Source organism: Lactuca virosa, chromosome 7 (assembly GCF_052849685.1).
Source record: "Lactuca virosa cultivar CGN04683 chromosome 7, Lactuca_virosa_CGN04683_v6, whole genome shotgun sequence".
Lineage (NCBI taxonomy): Eukaryota > Viridiplantae > Streptophyta > Magnoliopsida > Asterales > Asteraceae > Lactuca > Lactuca virosa.
Genome location: NC_136432.1, coordinates 284,665,613 through 284,685,402, shown reverse-complemented (window position 1 = coordinate 284,685,402; position 19,790 = coordinate 284,665,613). Strand labels below are relative to the sequence as shown.

Below are 19,790 nucleotides of genomic sequence, written 5' to 3'. Positions count from 1 at the left end.
TTGTGGGTTTGATGTTGAACTCTTTTGTTTTCTTATGTATGCATGTGGGGTGTAAGTGTTAGGTAAGCATGTGATGGTCGAATCTTTTGATATAAGATGTAATATTGTACTAGACTAAGGGACAAAACTATCCAGCTTTTGATGCTCTTTTGATGCTGAATGGGACACCTTTTTAAGGGTGTTTGTTTGTTGACAATATTACCCTTTAATATATTTTCTGCTTTAAATCCTTGAACTGATTCTTGGTTGTTGAATCATACACTTTACAGATGTACTTTGCCTTCAATTTGGTTGTTCATTATAATTACTGGCATTGGTTGTTCACTATAATAGCATTTTAGATTTCAATACACCATATTAACATTACAATTATAGATTTCATTACCAAAAGCTTCATTTGAATTCATACATATGATTTCATTACATTATAGGTACCCTTACAATCAAAATAACAAAATTATGGGTACCCTTTATATTCAAAAGATGGCTACTGCATCATAATTCCATTCAATATAACTTAACAAAGTACAATACAAACAAGACAATCAAAGCTACTTTATGCCATTTCATCTTCTTCTTCATTTCATTCAGCTCATGACTAAGACCCAAAAGCTCCTCTGTGACCGGATCTTCAACAACCCATTCCCAAAATCCACACTTTCTCCCTGCTCTCTATAAAAAAATGAAAAAGAACAAAGCTTTAGAATAATGCCATAACTTACACACTTATAACAGAGATTTAAAGAGTGAAAAGCTTCAATCTTCAAGATTGGCCATTACCAACGAATTAGGGCACGTTCTAAACCTTTTCCCCGGATTTTGTGGTGTCGCGGAGACTCGAATCCGACTCGGGAGCCCACAGTAGCACATGATTCGGTTGTTTGAGGTGGAGGCGATGGAGGCTTGCGACATCTTTTTCTGTTCTTCTTCAACTCTTCAATTTAGGGCACAAAAAATATAGGGTGGTTATAGGTATGCCACCGGACATGTAAGCTGCCAACTAAGCTAAACAGGGAGAAACCGGTAAAAAAAACTATTTTTAAACGGTAATAACAACCTTAGTGACCTTATGCGCACAAAAAAAAATCTTAGTGACCTAATGCGGACAAACTGTAAACCTAATTACCCTCCTAAGTCATTAACCCATAAAATTATTTAAAGAAAAAACAATAACACTCCCACCTCATCTTAGCGTCTTCTTCCACAACCCTAAATGAATCAAAATCACATTTCTAACAATCATCAATGTCGGATTCGATATCCGGAAGGAAGTAGTCATCGTCAAGGCGGGAATCGTCGGCCTCTCCACCGTTGTGTTAGCTACATAGGCTCGACCGATGAAATAAATTCACCCCCTCTTCATTCTTCCCCACCTCGTAGTCTACAGATAAATTCAATAGTTTTAAACTTGTGATTTCTTTGAAAATTTTATTCATATAAGAATATTATTTTTGTAGGCAAAATATCGAGAATGTGAACAACAATAAACAGTAATAATAAGCTTTTAAGAAAAAGCAAACAATGTCGTAATGTTTGTTTTCGTTATTATCTGACCGTCAAACGAGATGTCTTCTACATTGACTAGGTAAAAACATCAGATATTATGGGCATTGATTGGAGTTAATAACAAAAAATTGTTGCATAATCTCAGCCGAAAGATGGTGATCAATTTAAGTTAATCACAAATAAACATCAGTGTGATAAATTATTTACATAATTGATTGCAACAAATTCGTTTTCGAATAAGTATGAACAAATGAATGATTTAACAAAAAAATATAAATCAAAGATGAGCGGTTGCAAACAAGAGATCAAATGGTAATGCAGGGTGTTTGGCCACACTTATTTAAAATGATAAACATTTTTTAACTTATAGCTTATTAGCTTATAACGGTGTCAAAACGTATGTAACGTCCCATTTTCTCAACAATTTTTTTCATTTTTATTAAGGTAAAATTCCCAATTTATTAATCCATTATTTAAAAAAAACATTTATTTGAAATTACATTTGTTAATGTCAGAGTATTATAGGAAACACAGAATCTTCAAGTTGCTGATGAGTGTATACAGTTCCGCCTTTGCCTTCCCGCTATCATTGATGATACCTGAAACAATAAACAATTGGGTAAGCATAAATCTTAGTGAGTTTCCCCCAAAAATACCGCATACTAAACACAACATATAACGGCCCCCGCCCAATGAGTATAACGGGCCCCGCCCTAACTCGCATAACGGGCCCCGCCGACACTCGCATAACGGGCCCCGCCCACTGAGATATGGGCCCCGCCCACACTTGCATAGCATAAACACATAGCAAATAATTATATAACATGCAAACACATGCCATAATCACATAGGTAAATAGCATACAGACTAGCCTTCGGGCCCCGTCCGACATCGGGTCGTACCCGGTAATCATAAAAACACATATAGATAATTGCATTGAAAATACTCATCAGGCCGCGCCTGGCATCGAATCGTACCCGGATATCATAAAAACACATACAGTTCTATAGTTTATTACAACAAGCAGCATACTCGATACCATAACACAGATCTAACATATCACTACAACATAACAACATACTCAATACCGGAACACAGATATACCAGATTACTATAGCATAACAGCATACTCGACACCAGAACACAAATCTAACAGATCACTATAGCCTAGCGGCATACTAAAAATCAACAATCCAAGGAATGCATGGCCGAATATACTCAGGAGTGAGATAGTGTCACACCCCCGAACCGGGATCGGAAACGTCTGGGGCGGATGACTTCATGTACAATATCATAACAATTGAATATAAATGAAACATAACATCACAACCATTACATTGAATGTTTAATAAGATTACATTGTGTTCAAATATTGTTTACATGACATCAGATGCATGTGACAAAAATTAAGGAAATGATGTGACGACATTCCACCCTCCAAAATTCTTGTGATTACCTGTTACTAATTTCCTGAGAATACAAGTGATTTTGAAAAGTTTCAACAATTAAGTTGGTGAGTTCATAAGCATTTTGTATGAAAAATGGTTTGTAAATGTTTTGTGAAAATGATAGCGTATACTTCCAGAAAATCCAATATTTTCTTAAAAATGAGTTGTAAGTCTTAAGTACCAAGACTAGAAATGTAAGTAATATTGTACTTGTGAAATGATGTAATGAAGTTTTATCTTTATATAAAACTATTTGTATGTTACCCCGTAAATAAATGTGTTGTTGATACCCTATGTGAGTTATTATAACCATATTAATACGACTAATGGCCTGAATGACGTGCTTCGGCGTCGGAACTGTTATGACATTTGTCACCCCAAACCTACCGGTTTAACTGTAGCTAACAATTTAGGTGAGGGGTTATCAATCTCGTATAGATTTATACACAAGTGTCACGTTCTCCCTACAAGAGACTCTGGTTATAAATCATGACTTTAACGTGTACTCTGGTGGGTACTGTGAAGCTAACTATCTCACAAAGTTATACCAGTCGATTTACATGTACTGAAAACTCATTTTGCTTGTAAATAAAATAATTATGTCTTTAAATAATCATTTAACTATTTCAACTGATAATATAGTATTATGACTACCAACTATACACATTATAGTTTATTTTGTTTGTTCGTTGAAACTTTTTATATATAAATAAAATGGTGTCATCCTGTGCCCAACATATCTAGTCAAACATAATGTTTTTGGGTTGTGACCCACCAAAATAGTATAAAGGCTACAAAATACCCCTTTTTCTTAGGAAACTACCTTTTTATAGAAAGATTCCAAAATTATGTAGTTTTACAAACATAACCTTATTACGACTATTATAACATAAAATAAATTTGTTCATGTAATTTTGCATTCTTTAAACAAATATCTTAAATATTTGTAAAATGGCTAGTCATTATGATATCTTGTGCATATAATGGCATATATTTCGACACTTAGGCAAAACATGCAAATATATTTATAATAAACAAAATTTTAACTTGTATCCCCCCTTGAAAACATAAAAATCTTGAAAAAATGGGGGTAAGAACTCACCTTGAGTGGATTTTGTGTGTAGTTTGAAGTGATGAGATGAAGATTTCGAGCCTAGGATCTTAGATGGAGATGATGAACTTTCTTGGAGATGTTAGTATCCTAAAGATTTAACACATGATAATGTGTGTGAGGATGGTAAAAACTATCATAAAAATGTATAAAACACTAGGGTATTACGAAATACTTACCCAAAAACCCGAGAATCACTTGAAGAAGGGGAGTTCTTGGAGACCTTGGCTCGTTTTTGAGAGAAAGAGATGAGGAATGAAAGAAAAAATGATCTTTTGGGGGTGAAGAGAGGCCTCTCGGCCGAAGGTATAAATAGGAGAAGGATGAGATGGTTTCCTTGTTATTTGTTGGTTATTTGCATGCCTTGCATGGAGACTTGGGGGTATTTGCATGCTTAGTATGGAGGTATGGTGGTTAAAAGGATGTAAAGGTGAGGTGTTAAATCTCTAGGTCAACACCTTCTTCTCCATTCCTCCACCACCATACTCACTGTTACTTCTCCTTTTTTAATCCGACAATGAACCCATTTCGCATTTCCATGTGAATACCCATAATTGCAAGTCTAAATTGTATCCACAAAACCCGAAATCTCTAGATCTGCACAACAAATTCAATGAGGTCATGTTTGTTTCCATTTCAATGCATTGAATCACGAAATTTCACAATGAAGTTATCATCTTGTTCTGGGATTTCTCCCACAGATTGAATCCATTTCGGAAATTTGAGGTATTGGGGGGAGAAATCAATGGCAGTCCATCATTGGATGTACGATCATCGAGTGTTGAGTGTTTAGGTTTATTGGTGGTACGACCTTCAGGTTACGGGAGTTCACAAAACGGAGGATTGGTATTACAACAACAAATGAATCAACCAATTCCACCCTCTAAGAAAACTTAGAAGATGTTTGTTAGTAAAGAGAAGGACAATGTGTTCCTTTGGATCTTTAAATTCGCTCCTCGAAAGAAGGTTGGAATGTTGCTCTTGTCTCTTGCTTCCTTCGCAGCTATGTTATGGATACTTTATATTGCCAAATGTCTGCTTTTCATTTCTCCCGAAATCAATATATAATAACAATACTGCTGTAACGCCAGCGTTTCTGGGCTACGCATTAGTATAATAATGTAATAGTCAAGATCAATCATTGTAACCTATTTTGAAGTAATAAAGATTAATTACTTGAATATTATGTAAATTATGTGATTTTATGTGCTTATATACTTGTCTATAAATATATAATAAATCAAGAATGAAAATAAGCGTCAAAAATAAAAATATAGATAAACCCGACATCTATGAAGAAAGTTGTAGTGGTCGTTACAATGATTCCGGAGATATAAAGAACGCCGAAATCCGAGTTATAACGAAGAAGTTATGGCTTGTCGAAGTTTCGCGACAGAACCGGCACGACACTGCGTGATGTAAATAGTGAATTTACGATAGAGCGATTTTTAGCCTTATAAATCTAAACGAAACTCGTAGTGTTCGTTAAACCGAGAGCATGCATAAAAAGAACGCCCAAATCTGACTTTGTATGAGGAAGTTATGATTTTTCTAAGTTTCGGCTTAGCAGTATGCAGCCCGGAGTTCGAATATTAGATAGAGCGATTTTTAGCCAACACAACCTAAACGAGAATCGAATATCTCGTTAATAGTAGTTTAACGGTAAAAAAGACAGACAAAAACGGACGTCGGATGAAGAAGTTATGAATTTTTAACGGACTATTCCTGTCCCGGCCTGTTAAAAATATAACTTCAAAAATAAAGTCAAGACAGAGTCTAAACGAAAGTTGTAGAGTATGGTCCCGCCTACACTGGATATAAAGAACGTCAAAAATGGAGCTCGTATGCGAAAGTTATGAAATTTTGAATTCGAGAGGGTGATCTGCGAAGGAACGCCCCGCGCACGCGCAAGCCTTGGCCTCGGAAGCTCCACGTCGCCCCAGTAGACTTCGGATATGTACCCACCGGAACGCGTTGCGTTCGCATGAACACGATGCGTTCCTCCGAGGAACGTGCTGTGTTCGACCCTCCGCCCAGCCTATAAATAGAGCTCGTTTCTTCTCATTTTTCCACACCAATTCACTCCAACTCTCTCCCAAACATCCCAAAACCCTCAAGGTTTTTACCTAGAACCTCCAAGGTGTTAGAAGCAAGTCCTGGAGCGCCCGAAGGCTCCGAGAAAAATATTTTTTTGGCTCATAATCTCTGCTCCAGCGGAGCCCGGTTTTTAGCAAAACCCGCTGTTAGTGAGATACGCCTACCCTACTTTAAATATAGCTTATATTTAAATATAATATCGTTATTATGAACCTATAAATAAGATTTATCAGTGATTCAAAGTCGTTATAATGATTGAACTACTTATGGGAGAGGTGTCTAGAATGGTCACGTTGGGTTTGGTTGTTGGATTTCAGAAAAGCTATATGCCGAAATGGTCCTGCCTCCCAACTGTCTTGCCTGGCTGATCCTTACTTAATAGATCATGAAGTAGACTTTGAGTTAATGATGAATCTAGAATAATAATTAGTCGCAATGAATATTAGACTAAAATCTAGTGGTAATGATACTAGGTTTCGTCGAAAGAAAATAAATTAATAGAAGCGGAGCGATGTCTGAGTTCGGAATCACCATCTTAACAAGTGAGTACATAGTTACTTTCATCTTACACATAGATATGAAGTATTTTATATAAATTACGTGCTATGTGTGCATATTGTCTGAATACTTGCGGCCTATGCTGGATGAAAGATTTTATACATCTTTTAAATGATTTAAACTGTATATGTATTTTATATCTACAAAATGTGTTGGGTAAAACATGGATAGATGTAATAGTTGGGTGTGATGAAATAAAATGATGAGAGACCTCGATGTTGACAATGTTTTCAGTCATCTAGTGGAGTATAGATGACGACCACGAACTTTTCTAGACAGTCCAGTGGAACGTTAGCAGGCTCGCAACTTGTAGGTGTTTGTGAACGATGTGTTCATCGGTGTACTTTATCCCCCTCATGGTTGCCTTTAGGACATTTATTGATGAGGAACCCCCTTAGCAGTAGTGTCTATCCCGATGTTGACCCGTAGGCTAGGTCCCTTATGATAGGTGTTTAGGGACGTAAAGTGAGGATAACGGGAACGGGTAATCGGGTTATTGTTGGTTGATGAAATTAATAAACTTATTTTATTGTGGGTTGAAAACCCTATGTGCTCACCAGACTCCCAAGCCTGACCCACTCAGTTTCTTGTATTACATGTAGTGGCACTCGAGCATAGATGTGATGTGTGGATGAGGGATTACGGATTATAGGCCTGTAGATATGAATAAATTTTGTAAGACTTATATTGTACTGTTTATGCTTTTGATCTGTATCGAACATGACATCCCGAGGTTTTTAATGAAATACATTTCTCTGGAAATGCTTTGATAAATATTTATTATATTTTCTTTTGGGAACAAATTCCACAACACTTTTATTTAAAATATTACTCTGATTTTTAAACAAAGCATAAACAAAATCGGTCTTTTCTGGCCGTGAAAATGGGGATGTCACAACTGCTCAATTTGATTGGTGTTGTAATACATCTTATTTGATTTGATTCCAACTTCATTTCCTAGTGTTCATTAGAAATTGTTCATCAATCAAATTGTTGTCTCCATTGTTTAGGGTTAAAACTTAAAATCATTAAGAGAAGTTGAATGCAAAAATCAAAACCCTCTCCATTGTTCTTCACTTCTTCCTATCAATATCTACACCTTTCAGTAATTTTGAAGCTATCATTATCTACTCTTTTTGATATTTAAACAATTTTACATGATTGCAACTCAAGTTATAGATTTTGAAAATCTTTTCATTCAAATCTATAACTGAAGAATTTAGAGATATAAAGTTGATAACTCTGTTAATTTTTTAATCAGTATTAGTTCCTCTTTGGGCCATTTTGAAGGTGAATTTAACAAGAACAATTCAACTGTAAGATTTTCTCAATATTCTTCATCAAATAGTGATCAAGAAAGAGTAACGGTGCTTAATTCTGCATTAGCCAATGATCAAATGAAGATTACAGTTAGACATGATGATAACATTGTTAACCACCACCCTCCTCCACTACCGCCCATCTCCGCCCACCCTCCTCCTCCACCACCGCCTATCATCGCCCACCCTCCTCCACCACCACCGCCTATCATCGCCCACCCTCCTCCACCACCTGTTTATATCAACTTGTCCAGTGGGTTACCTTCCGGTAGAAGAAGCCATTGCTTATATGCCAAAAGCACCATCTTTTTCACCTGTCCTTCAAAATTTAACTTTCCATCATGTTGAAAGTTTTACCAAAAGTGAATTTAGAGGATCAGATTTTGGTGGGTATCCTACTCTTTAAAACAAAGACACGACTCTTATGATGTAAAAGAATCAATGTCTGTGCATTGTGGGTATGATTCTTTTTCTCTAAAGAATTATGAATTGTTTTATTTGGTTCAGTTTTATCATATCACTAATCATTTTCTATTAATACATAATAAAGATTTGTGAGAGGAGATAGGCCTGGACGCAAGTCAGGATATGATATTGGTGATTCATATCTTCTTTTAATGGACATGTGTCATGGAGTCGTGGTTTCATCTGCAATATTTGGTATCCTTTTAGAACATTCCAATACACATTACACACACTCCGTGAATCATGAATAGTATGGTGATTATTTGAATTTTATACAGGGGCTTATGATTTGATTCAACAACCGATGAATATAAGTGAAACTGCAAAGCAAAATGTGTGCTTTTTTCATGTTTGTTGATGAAGAAACAGAAAAGTTTTTGAGGAATTCAGATCATTTGGATATAGCAAGAAGATTGGATTGTGGAGAGTTGTTGTTGTCTACAACCTCCCTTACACTGACCCAAGGCGCAATGGGAAGGTAAATAACATATATTTTTTATTCAGACATTGTACTTTGAAAAATCTACGTAGTTATAGCATTTTGTTTTTTTTTACCGTTTTCCTTTATTAAAAAAAATATTTTTTAATAAAGTTAGGTTTGTGACAGGCTCCAAAACTTCTATCACATAGGCTTTTCCCAAATGCTAAGTACTCTATATGGTTGGATGGGAAACTTATGCTTATGGTTTACCCTTATCAAATCCATGAAAGGTAAGTGTTTTTATCTGTTAACTGATGAATTTAATACAGAAAGAACGAGTTGATAGAGAAATTCAGCAAAAGTCCATTTTTGTAAATTTGTTCAAATTTTAAACATGAATTATGTAAATTCAGGTTTTTGTGGAGGGAGAATGCTAGTTTTGCGATATCTAGACATTATAAACGGTTTGATGTGTTTCTAGAAGCTAAAGCTAATAAGGCTGCTCGGAAGTACAATAATGCCTCCATTGACTTTCAGACTGACTTTTATAAACGGGAAGACTTAACGTTGTATTAGAAGTGGTACGATGATTATATATATGATCATTTAGTGTCTAAAAAATCAGATTTTTGAAACTGATTATTGGAATAAGTTTTTTTTTTTATATATTTTTTTTATGACAGATGTGTTGTAATACGTGAACACATTCCAATTTCTAATCTTTTTACTTGTCTTTGGTTCAACGAAGTTGACCGGTTTACATCTCGAGATCAAATTAGTTTTTCCACGGTTCAAGACAAGATCCGGTCCAATACTAATTGGACCGTTAACATGTTTTGGGACTGTGAAAGGCGAAACTTTGTAGTTCATATATATATATATATATATATATATATATATATATATATATATATATATATATATATATATATATATATATATATATATATATATGGGAGCGTTCAATCGAGAACATTTCTTATTGCGAGAACATTTGAGAACAAATTTGGACCATATAATTTTTTTAATTAAAACTATAAAATAATATTCATAAAAATCAATCAATTGTTACAAACAATTAAAAACCCACTAACCAAAACCACTCACCACCCATCACCACTACCTACCAACCTCCACCACCCGCCACCACCACACCCACCACCACCACCCACCACTCATCACTACCGACCACCATCACTCATCACCACCCCCACCCATCACCCACCAAAACCACCACCCGCCACAACCATCAACACCTACCTCCACCACCCATCACCACCGCCCCACCCACCTCAATCACCCATCACCACCACCCGCCACCACCATCCACCACTACCCATCACCACCACCACCTATCACCACCCACCAAAACCACCACTCGCCACGACTAGCACCCGCCACCACCATCACTACCCACTAACACCACCCCCACCAATCACCCACCAAAACCACTACCCGTCACCACCATCAACACCTACCTCCACCACCCATCACTACCACCCCCACCCACATCAATCACCCGCCACCACCACCCGCCACCACCACCAACCACCACCCTCCACCACCAACCACCACCACCACCACCTATCACCACCCATCACCACCATCTGTCACCACCACCTCCACCCACCACCCACCAAAACCACCACCCGCCACAACCAGCACCCGCCACCTCCATTACCACCCACCCCTACCACCACCCGCCACCTCCACCCACCACCACCAACCACCACACCCACATCCATACAACACCACTCATCACTACCGACCACCACCACTCATCACCACCACCACCTCCACCCATCACCCACAAAAACCACCACCCCTCACCACTATTACCACCTACCTCCACCACCCATCACCACCTTCCTCACCCACCTTAATCACCCATCACCACCAACCACCACCACCTACCACCATTACCACCATTCGTCACCATCACTTCCACCCACCACCCACCAAAACTAGCACCCGCCACCACCATCACCACCCACCACCACCATCCATCACCACTGACCGCCACCACCCATCACCACCACCTGCCCCCATCACCCCCACCCACCAACCACCATCCACCCACCTCCACCACCCATCACTATCACCCACCCACTACCCACCATTATGACCACCACCTGTCATTACCACCAACCACCACCCACCACCCATCACCACCTATTACCACCACCACCACCTACCACCTACCACCACCAAACATCACTACACACCACCACCACCCATCACCACCACCTATGATTATGTGTATATAATCACATGTGATTGTTTGTATTTAATCACATATGATTTATGTGGACAATATTCTTTTTTGTTCATATAAATCATGTGATTAGATACATATAATCACATGTGATTAGATATATTTAATCAAATGTGATTGCAAATATTTAATCACATATGTCATTATTGCGTTCTAGATTTAATATTTATTTATTGTCAACTTTAATCATATGTGATTGGATACGTATAATCACATGTGAGTATATGTATCCAATCACATATGATTTACATGAACAATATTCATTTTTGATTTTTCGTTTCAATAATTTTTCTCATATATTTAATCACATGTGATTATAAGTATTTAATCACTTATGATTAATATGGACATAAATTTGTTTTAATGTTCTTGATTCAATATTTGTTCTCGTGTATATAATTACATGTGATTATATATATTTCATCACATGTGATTTATTGAATCAAGAACGTGAAAGCAAATCTTTTTCACATAAATTGTATGTGATTAAATACACGAGACCAACTACTGAATTAAAAACACAAAAATGAATATTGTCCACAAAAATCATATGTGATTAAATACATATAATCACATGTGATTATATGTACCTAATTACAAATGATTTATGTGGACAAGATTCATTATTTTTTTTCTCAATTCAATAGTTGTACTCATGTACTTAATCACATGTGATTATATGTATCAAATCACATATGATTAATATTGATAATATTCATTTTTGCATTTTTTATTCAACATTTTTTCTTATGTATTTAATCGTATGTGATTGTATGTATTTAATCACATATGATTAATGTGGAAAAAGAAAAACTATTGAATCAAAAACTCGAAAATGAATCGTGTGTACATAAATTATATGTGACTAAATGTATAAGAACAACTATTGAACGAGAATGCGAAAATGAATATTGTCCATATAAATCATATCTTATTAGATACATATAATCTCGTGTAATTAAATACATAAGAACAACTGAATCAAGAACGCGAAAATGAATATTTTCCATATAAATTCTATGTGATTAAATACATATAATCACATATGATTATATGCGTTTAATCACATATGATATATGTGGACAATATTTATCTTTGTGTTCTCGATTCAGTAGTTGTTCTTGTGTATATAATCATATGTGATTATATGTATCTAATCACATATGATTTATATAGACATCATTATTTTTTTGTCCATATAAATCATATGTGCTTAGATACATATAATCACATATGATTATATGTATTTAATCACATATGATTACAGTAGAAAAAGAACAATTATTGAATCGAGAATGTGACAATGAATCTCATCCACATAAATCATATATGATTGGATACATATAATCACATGTGATTGTATGTATTTAATCGGATATGATTTATGTAGACACTATTTATTTTTTCGATTTCGACTGAATAATTTCTTTTGAGTAATTAATCACATGTGATTATATGTATATAATCACATATGATTTGAGGTGGACAAGATTCATTTTTGCCTTCTCAAATCAATAGTTGTGCTCATGTACTTAATCACATACGATTATACATATAATCACATGTGATAAAATAAATGAGAACAACTATTGAATCGACAACGCAAAAATGAATTATGTCCACATAAATCATATGTGATTATATTCATATAATCACATGTGATTAATTTGGATAAAGATTTGTTTTCGTGTTCTTGGTTCAGTATTTGTTATCGTGTATATAATTACATGTGATTGTATGTATCTAATCATATATGATTTATATAGACAAGATTTGTTTTTTCCAAATAAAATGATATGTGATTACAAACATATAATCACATTTGATTAAATGTATTTAACCACATATGATTAAAGTGAAAAAAACAATTATTGAATCGAGAACGCGAAAATGAATCTTAACCACATAAATCATATGTGATTAGATACAAATAATCACATGTTATTAGGGTATCCGGGAACAATAACATAAAACAAGTAATGACTACATAATAGGAGAGTTAGTATAATTCACCTCCTTGAGCTTGAAAATTAGCTAGCATGAGCAAGTTGGATCATTTCCTTTCCGAGAACCTACACAAAAGTTATAACATTATTTAGCTTGTGTTTGTTGTATTAATCTTATAAAACTTATGTAAATATTTCCATATTTCCTTATTTCCTTCCCGAGAACCTACACAAAAGTTATAACATTATAACTCTCGTTCTAATGATTTTTGGTTTATTTTATATTAAATTTACAAGTTGGTAACTTTTAGCTGTCACTTTCTGGACCACTCAACACTATTGGAATAAACTGTATTAATCTACTAAGAATTACATTAGTCCCTTTATATGTTGGAAACTATACATCCATATCTAACTATAGGCTTTGGAATTTTGACATTTGGAGTTCTGATGAATTTATTATGATTTTTTGAAGACATTGCATGAAATATGTGACAGCATGGACCAGCCTGAGAAGATTGTCAATTTTACCCCTCAAGGAGTTGGAATTTCGAAATGTGATTCAAAGTTCGAAGAAAGTAGACAAACTAAAATTTCCAGAAAACCAAGTCTCTCATGATTTTTAGATGTTCGTATTGACTTTCACGGATTTTAGAAGTTGGAGGACAGATTTGAAAAAATTAATCATAATAGCTTCTAAATCACTTTTGGTGTTTTTATTAAGGAGTTAATGGTTAAGCCTTAAGTTTATCACTTTTAACATGATTGTTGGTTACTTATTAGGCTATAGAGATGTGAAATTCAATTTAACCTATGGGCGTTAATGCTTGTCTTAATGAGGGTTCAAAGTTAAGGATTTTCAAATAAAATGTCACTTTCATACTTATTAGGTTCTTTCAGACAATACGACAAACACCTTGTGTACATGAAATCCTACAGTGATCATCAATTCTCTAATAGACTCCAATCCAACCCCTATTTTACTAATTAAATGGTCTTTAAGGTTGATCAAAGAGTTTGACCATGAAATTAAAGAGGAGGAAAGTAAAAATCCTCCAGAAGTCAGCAAGAAACTCAATGATGAGAAGCAATCATTGATAACTTTATTTGATGTGTTTTTCAATATACAAAAAAAAAATTCTCATTTTACAAAACGATTATGTGTTTGCAGATCAAAGAGTTAAACTCATATGTGGCCTTGAGAAAGACGTAAGTAAAATAAGTAATGTTAACAACAAGGTATGTATTTGGATCTTAATAACAAGTATGTTTTTTTGTGACATTTTTTCAAACACCTGGTGGCCGCTATTTGTTTCACCAGGTGAGACACCAATTTCTTAAACATCAATATGATATGAACAAGGAATGATACAATGACAGATGATATGCAAGTGCCATAGCCCAAATCCTATTACCAAATAAATCAAATGAATAATATCTTTCTCGAACTAAAAAAATATATGAAATTTCGAAAAAAAGAGATGAAGATGAAGATACCAAGAGAATGTGTTATAAATCAACAAACGAAATTTGAAATACCCCATTATTGATGAAACGAGATGACCTTGAACTTGATAATAGCGGAGAAGTGAATTGCTCATCGGGAACACACAATCGCCTCTGCGCAAACCGTCAACGTGCAAATTAGCTAAAGTTAAGATTTAGTTAGGTATTTATCTTTCTCCATGGGATCAATGATGATCCATATGATTTGCGAGCGATTGCAGGTGGTGCAATTTACAGTACAACCACAAAGGATTATCCCATGTCTAGAAACGAAATTAAACGAATGAAATCAGCCACACCTGGATCTGAAGTTGTTGACGTGCCGTCTGAATCTCCAAAGCCGGTGGTGCTCGTCGATTCTCAGGAGGTTGGGATACGATCGGCTCACATGTTGATGTGTGGAGCCAGTGCAAGACAACACAAATTACCTAACAACCACTAGTGAAACAAGATAAGATGCAAAATTACTACCTACCCTGAACGAATAAACATAAGACGCCCATGCTTTAATGAATTTGATTGGCTGAAATTTGTTCTCATTTGTTCTCAATTTAAAAAATGTTCTCATTTGAACATACATCTATATATATATATATATATATATATATATATATATATATATATATATATATATATATATATATATATATATATGCTTTGCGTTTCTTGAATCCAAGCGTTGACTTCTCAAGTCAAACCAGTTCGTTTTTAAAACGCGACATTGATATGGATTTTGTTTCAAAATTGGCATTTAACATGTTACCTTTTCAATAATTTCTTATTAATTTTAATTTAGCCGATGAATTTCTTTCAAAAACTTGAAAAAACCATTAAAAATTGAATCTTGAAATCAATTTTGTTGACTCATGGCGCAGGGATACCATCGAGATGTTTTGGAGCATTGGGCGCCACCCCCAACACCACCACGACTTTCTGGTGTACCGGTCATTTTCAATATTACTGATAATAAACCACAAAAAAGATCGACCGAAAACATTGTAAGTAATCCGAGAAAAACACCGTCGACAAAACGCCAGAAAGAGAAAATATCAAGTTCGAGGCTGTTGGAAAATTGGTGTTAACCAATTTATAAAAAAGAGTTTTTCCCATTTTTTAACACGTCGAAAATGGATTTAATATGAATGAGAAATTAATTCTTAAAGTAAGGGTGTTGGAAGAAGTAAATAAGAGAGTTTAATGGGTGAGAGAAAGAAAAGAAAAGTTCAGGGACCTTTCTTGCAAATATTTCTTTCTTTCGTAATTGAAATTGTAATTAATATTACAATTTAATAACATATTAACACACATTAATCTTTGTGATTAATAGAGGTGTTTAAATGAGAGGTTATAGGATGTGTAGTATAAATATCATTACTCTACAACCATTTGAGGACATCAAAAGAATGTAAGAAAACTCTCTTCTTCCCCACTTCATCTTCTTCTTTTTCTAGCTATATTGAAGATATAATTCAGGCCTATTGAGGGTTCGGGTGGTCTAGAAGAGCCACTTCAAACTGTTGTATCCTGGGAAACAAACACCCGGTAGCGGACAGATTTGTTTTAAGGACAATGTGTTAAACACATTGCTCAGTTTTTCTATTTTCTTGTTTGTTTTCGTACATTACCACAATATTATTCATACAATCTTAAAACAAATTCGTTTGCACGAAACGAACTAGAAATCGGAAACAATTTACTTGCATTATTTTGATATTGACGGTTTTCATAAGGAAAAATTGATTTTTTTTTCTGTTTTTTGAAGCATCTTTGGTCATTAAGTCATTAAGACATGTATTTGTTTTTAAGTATCGAATTTTCCAACTTCAGTATTGATTCTATTAAGTACCTAATGGGTTAAGAAGCTAGCTTAACTCAAAAACACAATTTACGTGTTGCTGTGAAATGCTCTAATCTGTCCCACTATTTGAAAAATCATAACTTAATAATGGTTGCTCAATTTTGGTTGAAACCAATTCTCAAAGTTTGGTATATGAGTCTATTTCGTTTCATTAATTTTGGCCGAAAGCTGTAAACAACTCTAACTAGGGTGAAAAATACGATTTTCACTGATTGGTTAGATTTTAACAGCTATGATACACAGTTTTGTAAATTCATAATAAATCGTAGAAAAATCATATGCACTTGTGCAAGTAGTCCCTAGAAATCTAGGAGATATACATACTGGATTATGAAATTAGATTTCTGTTTTGACAGGTTTAAGTGGGGCTAAAGTAGTCTTGAACGGACTGCATTGTTTTGTGAAAAATAAAAAGGCTTTGTTTAGTCAAAAACGACTTCAATTTTATGTAAAACAACTTTGGAAATCAGAAAACAATTTGGTTTTACTTAAAAACATCACATTTTAAATAGTTTTGTTGAAAGAAAACATTAGTTTTCTGATATCATAATTTATGCATCAATTTTGCTGCATGAGAAATCAAATTTTAGAATTCCTGCATCAGAAATCAAGTTTCATAATTGTTCAAATATAAATTTTAATTATGTTGAGTTTTGTCCAAGCAAGAGGCAAACATATTTTTTGGAAATTAGAATTCTAAACATATATATTTAGTGTATAAATGATTTCAGAAATGTTACCATCCAAAGTGGAATGATTTCCGAAGTAAACTCTATGGATGCTAACTCCATTGAGTGATGGATTGATATGGGTGTTACACTCCATGTGTGCTCAAAGAGGGAGTGACTTTAGAATTATAAGGTTGTCCAAGTTGAGGCAGAAATTTATTCTTGAAATTGTGATTCTAAACACTTAAATTTGGTGTTTAAAACATTCCAGAAATGGTATCACGTAGAAAAATCTTCCGCTTACTTGCTTAAATTTCTAATGTGTGACATGCTAGATTTGGACATGTTAATTGTGACAACCGTCAAATTCAAGTCAAAGTCAACAAGTCAAGGTCAACAAGTCAAACCGGTCAAACTTAATTAGTACTTGTATGCTAAAAGTTATTCTATGTATAAAAATGTGCATTTGTATGTCAAGAATTCAAGTGTCTTGAAGAATCTATGTGTTAACAATGTAAAACCCCTAAAAAGGGAGTTAAACGCATCAAAACACGACTAAGGACCCTTGCGGGGACTTAAAACAATCATAAACGAATCATAACGGGGTTCACGAACCTTGCATTACGAGATTATACGATAATAATGAACTAGGGTTACATCTCTCCCAAATCTCTCCAAGTATGTGAAATCTCTCCAAGTATGTAAAATCTCTCCCAAATCTCTCAAAGTATGTGAAATCTCTCAAACTATGGGAAATCTCTCCCAAATCTCTCCAAGTATGTGAAATATCTCCAAGTATGTGAAATCTCTCCCAAATCTCTCCAAGTATGTGAAATCTCTCCAAGTATGTGAAATCTCTCCCAAATCTCTCCAAGTATGTGAAATCTCTCTCAACTTTTTATAGTCATCCCGACTAGGGGTGTTCGCGGTACGGTTTGAAACCGTGAAACCGGCCAAACCGGTCATCGGTTTGGTTTTACGGTTTGTATTTTTCTTTACGGTTTGGCTTGCGGTTTCGAACTTTTCAAACCGTAATTAACGGTTTGGCTTACGGTTTTTATGATTTCAAACCGTATAAAAACCGGACCGGACCATAAGATATATATATATATATATATATATATATATATATATATATATATATATATATATATTCTTTTATATGTAATTATATTTTATTATATTATATATTAATTTTTATATAAAACTAATAAAATTTAAAACCCAGGTTTAATTAGCCCAGATTACCAATAGTTTCTTTTGTGGACCGTAGTGTAAATGAAGCCCAACAACTGCAAGTCCACCTCTCCACCTCCAAGCAATCGTTTGATTCGTTTCCACTTGCCCTAAACCTAATCGCAAAGACGCAAAATCGCAAAGCAGAGTCTCCTCTCGACTATGGTTGTTCTTCTGTCTACTCTCTATCATTACCGACGCCGACGGTATCAGCCCTCTGACCACATCTCCCCCGACTGCAGCTGCTCCGTCTAGCCATCTATAGCTTCGCCTGCAGCAACTCAGCCTCCAGCTCCGTCAGCTTAGGCTCCATCTCTCCAAACATAGCTAAGCTTCCTTACATGTACGAACTCGACATTAGCAACAAATTATTTTCTTGAGCTTTTCCAAACTCGATACTAGGTATTAACAACTTATCGTTTCTTGATATCCGGTTAATCTATTCTTCGTCGTAAGCAGCTCCGCCTGCAGCAAGAGTCGAAGCTGTTTCCTTTCACAAAAGACGCAAGCAGGTCTGTTTCTCGTCATTCCATTATGAACAAATCGTTTATTTATTTTTTTTATTTTAATCCGAGCTCTAAGCCTCTAACTTCTGATAATCTTATTCATACTCAAATGGATACAGGTTTAGATGTTTGTTTAACATCACATATTCTGATAATCAGTAATTCATTTTGTTGTTCGTTGTTCTGATCTTCAAATGAAAATTTACCCCCTGTGCTTCAGTAAACAGATGCAGACAACCACCTATGAAGTTGTGAATGGAAGATATTTAGAGACATCACAAACCAAGCATGAAAACAAAACAAAGGTACTTCTGACTAATACATTGTAAAGCTTCAAAAGAAAGTTGTGATATTTACATTAATTTAATATTACTGATTGTTAGGATACAACATCTGAGACACTTGATACAGTTGGTGCCTTCCAAAAGCTACTCATGGTGATGCCTTCAGTTGATATTCTGTAAGAAAAGCCAAGAGAATCTCACCTATAAAGGGTAATTAATCAACAACCACGATATTTTTAATTAAAAAAAGTATATATAGTTTCAAGTTTAGCACTTGTTTAAATTAATTTTTAACTATAGGCTTTAGTTTGCATGATTCATATGGATAGATAATGCTGCTAAGCGTGAGAAAAACAAAGGTGCAAAACAACTTGATGCCCTAATGAAGGTAATTTGAAATCTAGTAATGATACAAGTTTTCAAGTTTCAAATGGTATCTAATTATCTACCTACTGTTGTATTGTTTGTTCATGATTTAACTGGAGAATGTGGGACAGCTCCTTCAGATCAGGTATGACACTGGCTTCTTTTAATTTTTAATTTTTTTTGTTTATGTTTAATCTTATGTTGTTTATTTTAAATAATA

The 19,790-nt window shown here is 34.8% G+C and overlaps 1 pseudogene; it reads left to right on the top strand.

Moving 5' to 3' along the window:
* The first annotated feature begins 8,136 nt into the window (after window positions 1-8,136).
* Window positions 8,137-15,094, top strand: LOC145127800 (putative hexosyltransferase MUCI70; annotated as a pseudogene).
* Window positions 15,095-19,790: the final 4,696 nt, after the last annotated feature.